A 12,926-nucleotide genomic window follows, 5' to 3' on the forward strand; every position below is an offset into this window, starting at 1 on the left:
AAATGTCTGGATAGAGGCAGGGAAGGAATCAAAGCCTCTCGAACTTTGGGCAGCCATTACATCAGACCATGTGGTACACTTAATTGATCATCATTGTATCCTTCCATCTCAAATTAAAGCAGCAAGGTCAGGGTGAAAAGCTGCCACGGAGGAAAACAATAAACGTGATGCAGGATGAATCCGCTGGTACCTTTGGAGAGGAATCAACTGCGCTTGAAACATGCTTGTAAGAGGAAGCAGCTAAGCCCCAGTGCGGGCCCAGGCAGGCACTCCACGAGCGCCGGTGCCCTTGCAGTGAGAATGGATCTACGCCTGAGTGACTCGCTGACAGGCAAAGTGAAAGGACAGCCAGTCCCAGAGCGCTGACGGCGGATACTCAGAGTTAAGTCACATGGGACATGGAGGAAATACAAAGGAACGACCTGAGCATGCCAAACACTCACTCTCAATGAGATACACACAGGACTGAGGTGCACACACACGTGTGTACATATACGTAGTCTTTGGGTAATTATTCACATTATTTCGTAACTTCCAAAAGCCCAAATCCAAAGTGTAGAGTGTTTGATGTAACTTAAGCAATCCAGTGGTACCAACTATGTCACTCTAGCTAGTCAGGAAGGGGGGCTAAATAACGCTCCAAAGTTGGGCTAAACTTAGGTGAGGGAAAAACTGGCATGGCCATTTTCAAAGGGGTCCCTTGCCCTCTGACCTCAAGATATCTGAATGACTGTAGAGTTGCACTTAATTGTATTGGATGATGTAGTGTGTTCATGTCAAATAAAAAGTACATTAATGCAATAACTTTGGGCTCAATGTAAATTAATGTAAATATTAATATTTTGAATAATGCACCAGGTTAGAGGGTTCCTTGTATTTACGGCATTAGTTCTGAGAATGATTTTCATATAACATGTAAATGGAACGAGCCCTAATCGAATCAACATCGACTCAAATTGGAAATTGAGTCAGGACTTTTTGAATCCGAAATAAATCATCTGGGAAATGAGTGATGATACCCAACCCTACACAAATGAAATAATAATTTCTTTTAACTCAACTCGATCAACTTACATTGTAACACCAGGCTTGTGATTAATAAGTTTGGCTCTACAACAGTAATGCATGCAACTGGTTTCTGGAGCCTGAAAAAAAAACCTGTAAGTGGCCTCAATTTGTCTAGATGTAGACTGAATGTCAGGCTCAGGGATAAGGTTAGGCATTGGGGCAGCAGAGCATTGGTGAGGTGAACATAAGGACCATGATGATACAGAGATGCTGAGCATGGCTCTGTCCAGTGTCTGGAAGAGAAGCAGTCAGAGCAATAGGATTACCAGGACCAACGCTGTCAGATCACAGGCACTTAAATCCCCTTAGAACCCAGTGCGGGGGGGGGGGGCATCACTGATCTACATCCATGGACTATAAGAACCCCATTTTATGCTCCTACATAGCCAACATGAGGATGTCTCGTTAGGTCATTGCCAGTTACGTTACGCTACGCTACTGCTGAGAGTAAGACACTAAGATTACTACACTAAGATTGTATTTTCCAAATGGCTTAAATTAGGGGGTTTTATTGATCAAATTGTAGCTTGAGACATCTGCCATCACACAAGGAAAACACAAACGCGAATGGACACTGGCGAGACTACAGCTGGTGTGAAAGGAAACCAGTGAGAGAAAAAAGTAGGTGATAAACCATACCATTTAATAAACAATGTCAGGTTTGAGGCCAAATGCAACTGCCTGCTTAGCCACATGTTAACCCTGTTTGAGGGGGGGGGGGGGGGCAATCAGGGGTGCCATCTGTGCCTTATGTGTCCCCAAAGAGCTCCTCGGAAGAGGCTTTCAGAGTGTGTGAGAGCTTTCATAAAGCTCAATCATGAGTAGCTTAAATTCTCTCCTAATGTAGCCCACGACACACACTACACGGGCAGCAACAACTTTTCTGACAACAGAAGGTTGGGCAAAGTGTGCCACCACACGGCACTGATGGATGACAGTTAGCTCTACCCTACTTAATACTGTCTGCAGTTTTTTTTTCCCCGTCCATGACTGGTTCCTCCCACTTGTCAAGGTAAATATGAATACACACCAGAGAGAAGTGTTTAAAAGTATAGTTTGGCTTTTTTGAAGGGGGGTTGTATGAGGTACCTACAGTATCAACGGTCAAGTGTATTATCTACAGTAGCACGCTGTCAGTCTCTCCAAACTGGCGGCATGCTAACTGTCATCTACACACTGATTATACAATACTTGAGATTACAACTCTAGCCCCAACTATCACTTTAAATCATGGTACAATTCACAAAAGATCTGAAAACACAGCAATGTTAGATGGCCTCCAAATGGAAACACTATCTCTGTGGCTCTGTGATTCCCCATCCGTATTTCACTGCAGCAGATTAGAAGCAATCAAGTGGATCAAAAGCACTGAATGCCTTTTGTGCAGAATCAAAGGACTCGGGCTGGAGATGAGCTGTGTTCAGTATGCGGTGTGATAACCGAGATGATCACTGTACTGTCTTTTGGATATTACCCCAGAACAAGACTGAGGGTTTAGCGGCTGTAGAATCTTCTGAGGTGTCTGGCTGGTGTAATACCGTCCGACAGAGACAGAGATCTCTTTGTTTAATATTCAGCGCAACTGTGACCAAAGGTTGTCAGAGAAGGTCAGTTAATACTTTAAGCTGAGATAATGAAGCCAGGAAAATGTTGGGAAGTCACAACACACTCCTGTATATGTTTGATGTTATGTGGTAGCAAGGGGAGACATAGACAACCAGACAGAAAGATAAGAAAGAGATCTGAGGAGCACGGGCTTTATCATAACCTGTAAACAAACACACACAAAGTGAGTAACCAGACCAGTCAAAGGCAAATATTATACTGAAATCCAATAGGGACCAAATCATCCAAATATTCAAAAGAAGCAGCAAAAGAAAACATGAAAAAAAGTACCGAGTTTGGGAAAGTGAGATTTTGTTCCAAAAATATGCTCATGCCTCTAGTGCATATGATTAGGCGGCACATGGGCTGTCTCCACCCTCATTATCTATTCTGTTTTTCTGCCCCGATAGGTTGATGCAAGTGGAGATAACAAAGAATGCAGCAAAACAGTCTCTCAGACTTAAACAACAAACAATACTAAAGTAAGTCTCTTCTGTAAATCAACAACTGAAAATACAGTTTTGATTGAAAACACATTTGCCGGCTAAGCGACAGATATTATTAAATGGACAGAGTTTGACAGGCAGGGACATTGTCCTCTGCGAGGCTGAGATGTTGCTAATCTGAGTGACAGTCACATTAGCTCTGTCATTTGGACTGCAGAGAATCTGTTATCTTGTTAGTGGCTGTGTGGATGGCATGCCGAAGCAGTTAAGAGTCCGTAGGATGAGCAGGAGCAGTTTGCTTACATCATTTATCAAATTAGAGTATAAGAGGGAGTAACCATTTTGTCCCAAACGTACTAAAGCCGAAAACACAATCCCACTGACAAGTCTTTCATGGATGCTTCTTTAAAAGCATCCATGAACTACGCATCAAACTCAACATAAAAATAGAAAGATGTTTAACTGTTTAATGTTGGTGTTGACACCATGCAGTCAGTAACGATATACCCATTGATGTATAAAGAGAACTCCAAATGAAAATCACAAATAAGTCATAGAGTGTGGTCTATACCTAGTCTGTAAAGTGTCCTGAGATAACTTTTGTTATGATTTGGCACTATAAATAAAATTGAATTGAATTGAATTAAAGAGAACTCGATACAGTGTTCAAGATGGGATTGCATTTATTACTATGTACAGTATGTTGCTCAGTGGGGCCTGAAGCCAAAAACTTTAGACTGCTGCATATGAAATTACCTGAATTATTGACACTGCTTCTGCAATATGGGGCCATAGACTGTATAAATGATCATTATACAGTCTATGTATGGGGCTCATAGCGCAGGTGCACTATACTTCCACCGACAGGGTTGGCTACTTCCTGCTTAGCACGCTGCTAACTTGAAGGGGGATTACATGATTTAAATGTTCGGCTCTTCTGGACTTAAGTATCAAATTCTGATATAACACGAGTCATGGCTTGGGATGTTCAAAAAAATGCATCTTTCACACATCTATGGGTCTTTTCAGGCCCCGTGGACCAGGTAGTTTCAACTCCACTGTTTGATCGTTTTATCCATTTGGCTTCAAAGTCTGGCACACTTCCTGGGGGCTTGGATGAGACGTCAACTTGAGCTCAGAGCTTTTAAACCCTGACTGCTTCCTGCATGAAAACCAACACAGACCCGAGACAAGAGTAGGAGAATGCAGAGTAAATGTAGCTACAATGACAGAAAGATGAAGGTAGAGAAACAGAAAGAGAATCGGGAGGGAGGATAGGGAGGAGGTTGAACGATATAGGAGCAGGAGAATGAGACCTTGAGGCTTCCTATGTGGCACGCTGAAACAAGATGAGAGAAGTATGATGAATGTGAGCACACACATATACACAGACACGGAAACACACAACTCCAAATAACATTTAGAAGTAGGGCAGCCTATCTGCCAGCTCTAAAGCCCGCAGCACTTTTCTCAATCATTATCCAACAAACGATAACCATGACACAATAGGCCTTGTTTATCTGCCTACTCATGTTAAGAAAAAATGCTTCCAGGCAAAGAAGCACAACTTGCAAACCTGGTATTATTATCTTAAGTAATATGGAGAATGAGTTTCTGCTAAAACATGGACTTGATTTTGTTTGAATATGTTTAAAAATACTTTGACCTAGTGTGTTTTGCAAAATTGGATACCAACAAAATAGTAATAACGGTCGTCACATATATTCATGACAAATCGAATACGAGTAGTTTCTCAATCTGCATCAAACTTTGAGCCTATCCCAAATGTGAGGGGAGTTGAAAAAGGAATGTTTTGGCAGCAGAGCTGGTTGCCGGGGAGACCTGAGGAGTGGCCTGATATTTGTGGTTAATTCAGATTTGCAGAATAATAGCGAGCGGGAGTTAGAGCTCAACAGTACCTTTCACTAAAAGACCAACTGAGGCAAACTATGCAATTGAGATTCTAATTCAATTCAGATCTACATCATTCTTTTGGGACAATCAGTCAAATTTGTAAGTTTACAGAGCAGAGAATTACTTCATCCAAATATAGATGCAGTGACCCGGCAAAGGAAAAGTGAAAGACACAAACAGTTAACGTTCTTATAGCAGCGTGTGACGCACTGACCTCTTGTAGCGAGGAGCGGATGATAAAGAGTTCCACTTTCACTTTTACTATGAAAGACAGAAGTCTACATCCACACTAGCAACTCTATGAGGCTGCACCTAGGAACAGTGGTGCAGCGATGTTACCATAACAGTGAAAACATGCAGTTAATGTTTACCTTACAAATTGAAATTTTGAGCTAATGTTGGAACTAACGAGATATTTCAGTCTGGGCCGAAGTGGTGGACTGACCAACCAACATCCCTACTGCTTTGTGGCTAAAAATAAAGAAATATAGAGCAGACCTAACCTACAGTAACCAAATTAGATGTAGTAAATGTGTATGGAAGTTTTTTGTGTTGCTCTTGTACCGGATTGCATCATATATTGTGAAATGCTCCTATTATTTGGTCCAATCTTTGTACATATAGAGGATATTTTGGTCTTTACAACTCTCAAACAGTATTTTCTACAAACCCAAGGACATATGAGCACCCTGATGAAATTGCGCTTACATGACATACAGTATATACAGGTGCAGGCTCTCACCCGCAAACACACACCCACACAAACACACCACTCAGGACATCCACACACACGTGTCCATTTCCTGGTCTGTTGACCGAAGTTGTGTTTGCACTTGAGATTAGCTACAGAAGGCTTTGCGGCAGGCAGTAATAGATGACTGTACATATGAGTTTCCGGCTATGAGATCCTTGGAAGACCTTTACACTGTAATGCAACTATGAGCTTGGATTTGCTGACATAATGATAATGCAATACCCACAAATAGAGTAAAAATAACTGTGCCTTCCTTTATACAGCTGACCTGGTTGAAAATGTGTCACATCACATTAGAATTGTATGGTTCTGTCTGACTTGTTTATACTAACATCCTTGTTGTGTTATTTTTAGACATTATGATTTTGGAAATACAATAAAGAAAAAACTCTATATCTGTCCAATACATGCAGGAAACCGAGAATCCAGCATCACCACTGCCACAATGTTGAGTGCTAAGGCTGCAGAGAGCAATGATCAGGGAGAGTCTGTGAAGAAAATGTGCCTTCCGGCTCTGCAGCAGGATTGAGTTCATGGCTTTAGAAATGTCTTTTCTTTAGCACGGGGCTTGATTTGGGTGAGCGTGGGGAGATCGGAGTATATAAGACTTGACTAATTGTGGCAATGAAAGACATGGCATCGCCTTAGGGTAGAGGACGAAAGCAGAAGCATGCGTGTGTGTGTATGCGTGCAACATTATGCCGGTTGCTGAAGCAGGGGCCACTCACCACCTGTCTGTCCATCCATGTGAGCAAAGACCTGCTGTCCCTTCAGTATATGTATCCAACAATGTCAAAAAAGCAGGAGAGTAAAATAAAGCAAAAAATAAAAAATCACAATCACATATTAAAGTTCATGATCCTGAAAATTACCACACACACATCTTTAAGGTAAGAAAAAAAATGTTCCACCTCAGCAGGAAGAGAAAATAACTGTGTTTATGTTTCTGTGACTCAACAACACAAAAACAGGATTTCCCAGGGAGCTCAGATCTCAGCTTACACCCAGCATCAGGTTCTACAGCAAAGTTCTAACAAAAACAAAGGACATGGTCAAACCGACTGTGCTGCTGTAAAGAAGTTCATCAGCTAGTCTTGTGAGTAATCACTATATTCCTTCCACATATTTTGTGAAAAAGCTGTGAGGAATTTTGCTGTGCCACCTTCTTTGACTGCACCTTAACAAAGCAGATCATGCAGAAGTATACTCCACTGATCACAGATTGTGACTTATTTTTCAACGACTGTTAATCAAGAAGAATGGGAGCCCCGTTCTCTGGGGCTTTGGTTAAACAAAAGAGTAGCAGCGCCCTTTCAAAGATGAAATCACGTCTAATCCAGTACACATATAGGTCACCCACTATGGTCTTGTACATCTGCCATTAAGCTACCATGAAAACAAAGTGAAAACAATGGACCCCCCCACCACCACCGCCAGCGCCACCACACACAAAAATATGTGTCATGTCTCCCTAAATAGTGCATATCCCATATTCGCACATGTGAGTCCACACAGAGCACAAACACCCATCCAACTGCCCCCACTTGCTATAGATCTGCAACCCCCCTGGAGTTAAGCTGTGCTCTCATTTCTCCCCTTGTTTTCTGGGGCATGCAGGGTGTGTTATTGTTATGCAAAAATTGGATTCACTGTATTGTTTATGTTGGATACTGACTCCTGTTCGGTTTTCTTAATTACCATGTTGTTTGATCATCTTTGGTGTTTAAGTCTAACCTTGGCGTATTCCAAGTACTTGTAGAGCGCCAAAGTAATCTGTGATGTTATCATTAATGTGTGTTTTCTGCAGCCTTCAGGTACGGGTAAACATTTGTTATGGGTAGCTGCAAAAATCTAACCATAAAAAATGAAGTAAAAGACAGAGAGAGACACAGATAGCTAGAGAAAGTTAAATATGGACATTTCTCTGTCTGTGGCAGATATTTTGGCTGCGGGCTAAAACACCGAATGCTGCCACAGTGTTGTATAAGTGAGTGACAGGTGCATAGACAAGATGGTTAATATAAAACCTGCCAGCCTTAGCCTTGTTTCATGGCTGCTAAGAAAAAATCTCATACATATTTGTTGACAAAATCCTTGTGCCTAAGCCACAATTAAAATGTTGTAATGCCAATAACTGTGTGCCAATAAAGGTTGTTATAAGTGTCAAAGTAGTGATATTTTTCAATACCACGTTTCAAAACGATATAATATCCACATTCAATAGTATCAAAGGTGTCAAAAAAAAGAAGCAAATCTAATATCACATTTTCAACCTAAGCTGCACAGGTAAAACAACAGGGAAGAAGATGCATCGACATGTGTTCAGTGATGTTTTCTATACCAGCACTCTGTACGGGTTGTTAATAAAAAAAATAAAATGGGGGAAAATGATCCTAATGTGTGTGCCAAGGACTTTTTTGTTCTTTTTACTGTGGTATTGAAAGAGGTATTGAGTATCGTTCTGTTATACCAGTATTATATCACAGTTTAAAATTCTGGTATCATGATAACCGTAATTCCAATATCCGCTTATTTACCACCGGTATGTGACTGTTATTGCTTCGCAAAATGTTAAAAAATGTTGTCCAAAGTTTATGTCTCTATGCTTCAGACTTTACTCAAAGTAAAACCAAGGCAGAGTCAAGACTCTGACAGGTCCAAAGTGCCAGTTTCCCACTATATCCCTCCTGACAGCCAAAGATCTGCTCCTGAGTGAGTCATGACAGTTCAGCATGCTCTAAAAAAACTGACACGCTCAGTGTACCCATACTGAAACGGAGAAACCAAAAAAACAACATGGCTTTCTTCTTTTCGCACGGCAGACAGAGATCCTCTCATGAGATGTACCAGACAGACACAAGGACAAATGCAGACAGAAGGGGGCCACATATTTTCCAGCGAGACTGTTGGCAGTCTTAGGATGGAGGATGGAGGCTGCATCCTGACGGACATGTGAGGGAGGCTTAAAATCCCATTAGAGACGATCAAAATTCAAAGGGAGGCATGCATAGCCTGCCCTCAGCCTAAAATCTATTCCTGTCAGCACTGAGTAGATAGCAGAGATGGGCTAAATTGAGACAGTCTATTTTGGTAGGAGGAGAGTGAGGGGATGGAAAGAAAACAGCAGTGGATGGAGGGGTGTGGGGGGTGAATATGAGGGAGGCAGAAAGAGGGGAATGACAGAAACATAGACAGGGGTGAGGAGTAGAGAATAGCCTCAAACTTGTTTCCTTTTGTAGAAAGACAGTTCGCCTATGAATAGTGTGTGCTCCTTCCCGAGGAAATTCCAGTATATACACACGTCCTTTTCTGAGGCATTGAGCTATGGACGACTACACCAAATCCCTCCATGTGGGATGCAGCAACCCCAGCCTTTGTCATTCAGCCTCCTTAATCAATTGCTGAGGTTGTTAGAATGCAAAGGGATCTTGCTATTATGGAGCACTGAAGCACACGCACACACACACACGCGCACACACACACACACACACACACACACACACACACACACACATACACACGTGTGCGAACGCAGAAGCACACCACTGGGGTGGTTTCTACGCCGCTGGTCAAACTGAATGAAACAAATTCTTATAAACCAACACAGTAGGACCAGTCAGCCATAATGGGAGAATGTTTAACAAAACACAACTCTGAAAAGATCCACAGGACACAAAATTGTGTCTTTTCACTTTCTCGCTGTGGGAATGGCAGGTGTGTGTGTTTGTCAAACGGCTGAAGACTTGACTGAACTAGCACCGCTCCTCTGCTCTGTCCAACCCAGATTTACTGTTCAGAGATGATAAAGCTGAGTATTCTGATCTCCCTCCTTCCCTCTCTCTTCTCATGTTTGCTCCTGTTTTCTCACATCCACTGAGACTAAAGAGATTAGCCGAGGGAGATGAAACGACTACGGCTCTGCCAGCCACCCGGCAACCCCTCTCGAGTCCAGGACTTGCTCTCGAGTCCCCTCACTGCCATCAGTTTATTCCTCACTCTCTTTAATCACACACACACACACACAACTCCTCCGCACAGTCCCTTGGGTAAAAGGGTTGTGCTTTTAAATTAAAGACAAGGCTTTTGTGAAAAGAGATGAGGAGAAAGTCAGGAAGGGCCAGTCAATATTCAGCTACACAAAGCTAATTACATTTGACTTGGCAACCAACCCTAAACACGCACACCCACCCTCTAAAACACTTATGTGTTTGCATTCACTCAGTGTAGGCACAGTGTGAGAGGGTTCACCTAAAAAGAAGCAGCTGGCACCAATATACAATCTTTGCATCCCATGTGTTTGAAACCAGGACACACACACACACACACACAAGTCCATATGACATTAACTGACTTTTAAATGACACAATGTACAATCTTACTCTTAACAATGAAAACCTGAAGTCATAAGCAATAAAATACACCCTTGCTCTTTTCAACACCATCCTGGGTTTTGCTGCTTCTGCCTTACTTAGTCCGGTTTTACCATTAGCTTATGACGGCTAATGTTAGCTAATTTAGATGCATGTTGCTTGTTGTGTAGCCATCACTACTGAGACAGTCTGCTGACTTGATCTGGTCATTTAAGTCGTGACCTAATGCCCTTTTTAAAGTATTATTTGTGGATCCAAGCCGTGAATCTCTACAGTAAAACGTCAGAATTTAATTCTACCACTTTCCTATCGATAAAAAAGGAAGAAGTGATCATACCAGGCAATTGTTGTTTGTTTTGTTCAACAGAGCGTTTGGACCCGGAAATAGTATTTTGAAAGGGTGTTACATCAGACATAAAGACTGGATGCCCATTAGTACTCTAACACTACATTTGAGCATCTCACAGATGAATATTTGAGTGTTTTTTTACTACAAAAATAAAATCACGCACAGCACATCACCAGGGGACATGTTTGTGTTTGCCTGCATTGTTGCTGAGAGTTGGATGAAAAGATTGATACCACTCTCACATCTCTCCATTAAATATGAGGCTACAGCCAGGAGACAGTTCACTTAAAAATGCCACCTTGTATATACATATGCCTCCGCCAACCACTCAAGTTGCAGTTTTCATCCAAACCGTCCGGACTTACACAATACTTGTATTAAAGCCTTCGAAGGAATTTAATTGAAAAATATAAAAAGTATTTTATTGCTAAACATTGATGCTTCACACACATCTTCGACCCGACAGCAAAGAAGATCAACAATCACCACCGTTTCAAGATTACGGTCACCGTTTCAGTATCCGACAAAAGCCTGTCCTTTTGTTCCCGACTTATGTCGTTGAATAAATGCCAGAAAGCATTTTTGCACAACGCTATGATGTCACAGTGGAGTCGACCTTTGACCCTTTAGATATAAAATGTCATCACTTCATCATTTGATCATTTGATCCTATTAGACAGTTTTGTGAAATGTCATACTTACATACGCGTAGGAATTCTTGAGTTATGGAATGTAAAAATATGGATTTTGACCTTGAAAAACAAACCGATTCATCCTTCAGTCCAAGCGGACATTTGTGGCAAATGTGAAGAAAATCCCTGAAGGAGTTACTGAGATATCGCACAAGAGCGGGATGAACGCACAGACGGCAACAGCTGTCAGTGACACACAAAGGCATAAAAATATCACCTACCTACTAGCACCTCTAAAAGGTCATAAATGCACGCCACATTGAGTGACCGAGTCTGAAAATGATCAAAACTAAAAACTAAAAATGTTTCCATTATCTTGTGATTACCACTTCGAGACTACATAAAGCTATGTATGTTAAGATTTCAACTGCAAAGATGACAGGACACAGTAAGAACTAAGTGTGATAACACAAGTCTAAATAGTAACATCTCTCTAGTCACGCTCAGCAGAAAATTTATGTTATAAACGACAACGAAATGACACCTGCGACCCGACCCCGGATAAGCGATTGAAGATGAGATGAGATGAACGAAATGACAATATATAATAAATGAGAGGCTGTTTATCTATAGCTGGGTCCTTCCCCTCAGGTAAACCCTCCTGTTTACACTGGTCACAGGGGACGCAGGGATGTTCTGCTTCAATCATTAGCCATTCCAAAACAAACATATCCTCAGCCTATTGTATGGCTCACAGTTCCATTCATTATTGATTTTGTCGGCTTTCGTCCAACCTCAAGAGAACTTAATATACACAACCCCGACATGTATGCATCCACACACACTGGCGTTCATAAGCACTAATGTGTGCTTTAAATAGCAACAGTGCATAAATAGATGATGGTATACGTATCTCGATTTGGTGCAAAAACCAGGTCTTGTGTTTTTCTTTACAGAGATAATGTTTTTCATGCAGTGATCAAAAGCATCTTTTCCGCCTGCCTATATCTGCTCGGCCGCTGTTTTATGTTCCGCCTCAGCCTGTGGTGTATCACCCTGATGATCATGTTCACTTTACAACCTCATCGATTTGTCAGTTTGGGAATCTCAGGAAATAACGGGCACAGTGTGCACACTCAGCCCATTCACGCTGATACAAAGGCTCGTAAACAGTCTGGCTTTGACACTGTTCCACAGACCTACTTTTGTAAATGGGTCCAGTTTGCCTAAAATATCCCATCTAACAGTGGGATTCCTCTGATTTCATACACACGGTGTCACACTTGAAGCAGCACAGCAGCCACCTACAAACCCAATCTCTTACACTACAGGAGCCAAAACAAACTCTTGAAACAGAACAATGGAGGGTTCCCCAAAATGGTCATAAATAAGTGAATGCTGTGTGTATTTTTCAGTGAATAAATGCAATTTATGGCTTTTTTTTCACCTCAAAAACTGAAATTAAACGTTTCTTTCCAACATACTCACTCAGTTGGGGTTAAGAGGCTTGTCGTGCCTGAACCAAGTGAGTAAATTACAGAACAACCCCGGCTCTCTGTTACAGCTCTGTGGAAAATGCTGGCCCGCCGGGACAATGGGAGGGAAAAATGATTACACGATCCCCATAGTAACACTACTGATATAACTTAATGGGGGAAAAAGCCAGACTATGATACGACAGTGTGATTAGGGTGAGGAAAGACTGAATGCAGGGAGACAGAGAGAACAAAAGAGCTCCTAAGTACAAAAAAAGACTGATTTGTGAAATTCTAATAAACTCTCAGCTCA

General features: G+C 41.7%; 1 protein-coding gene across 1 annotated transcript in view; it reads right to left on the bottom strand.

Moving 5' to 3' along the window:
* LOC310959213 (carboxyl-terminal PDZ ligand of neuronal nitric oxide synthase protein) overlaps window positions 1–12,926 on the bottom strand; it is a 49,453-nt gene that overhangs the window by 34,162 nt on the left and 2,365 nt on the right. The window lies entirely within an intron of this gene.

Source organism: Echiichthys vipera (genome assembly GCF_963691815.1).
Source record: "Echiichthys vipera genome assembly, chromosome: 16".
NCBI lineage: Eukaryota > Metazoa > Chordata > Actinopteri > Perciformes > Trachinidae > Echiichthys > Echiichthys vipera.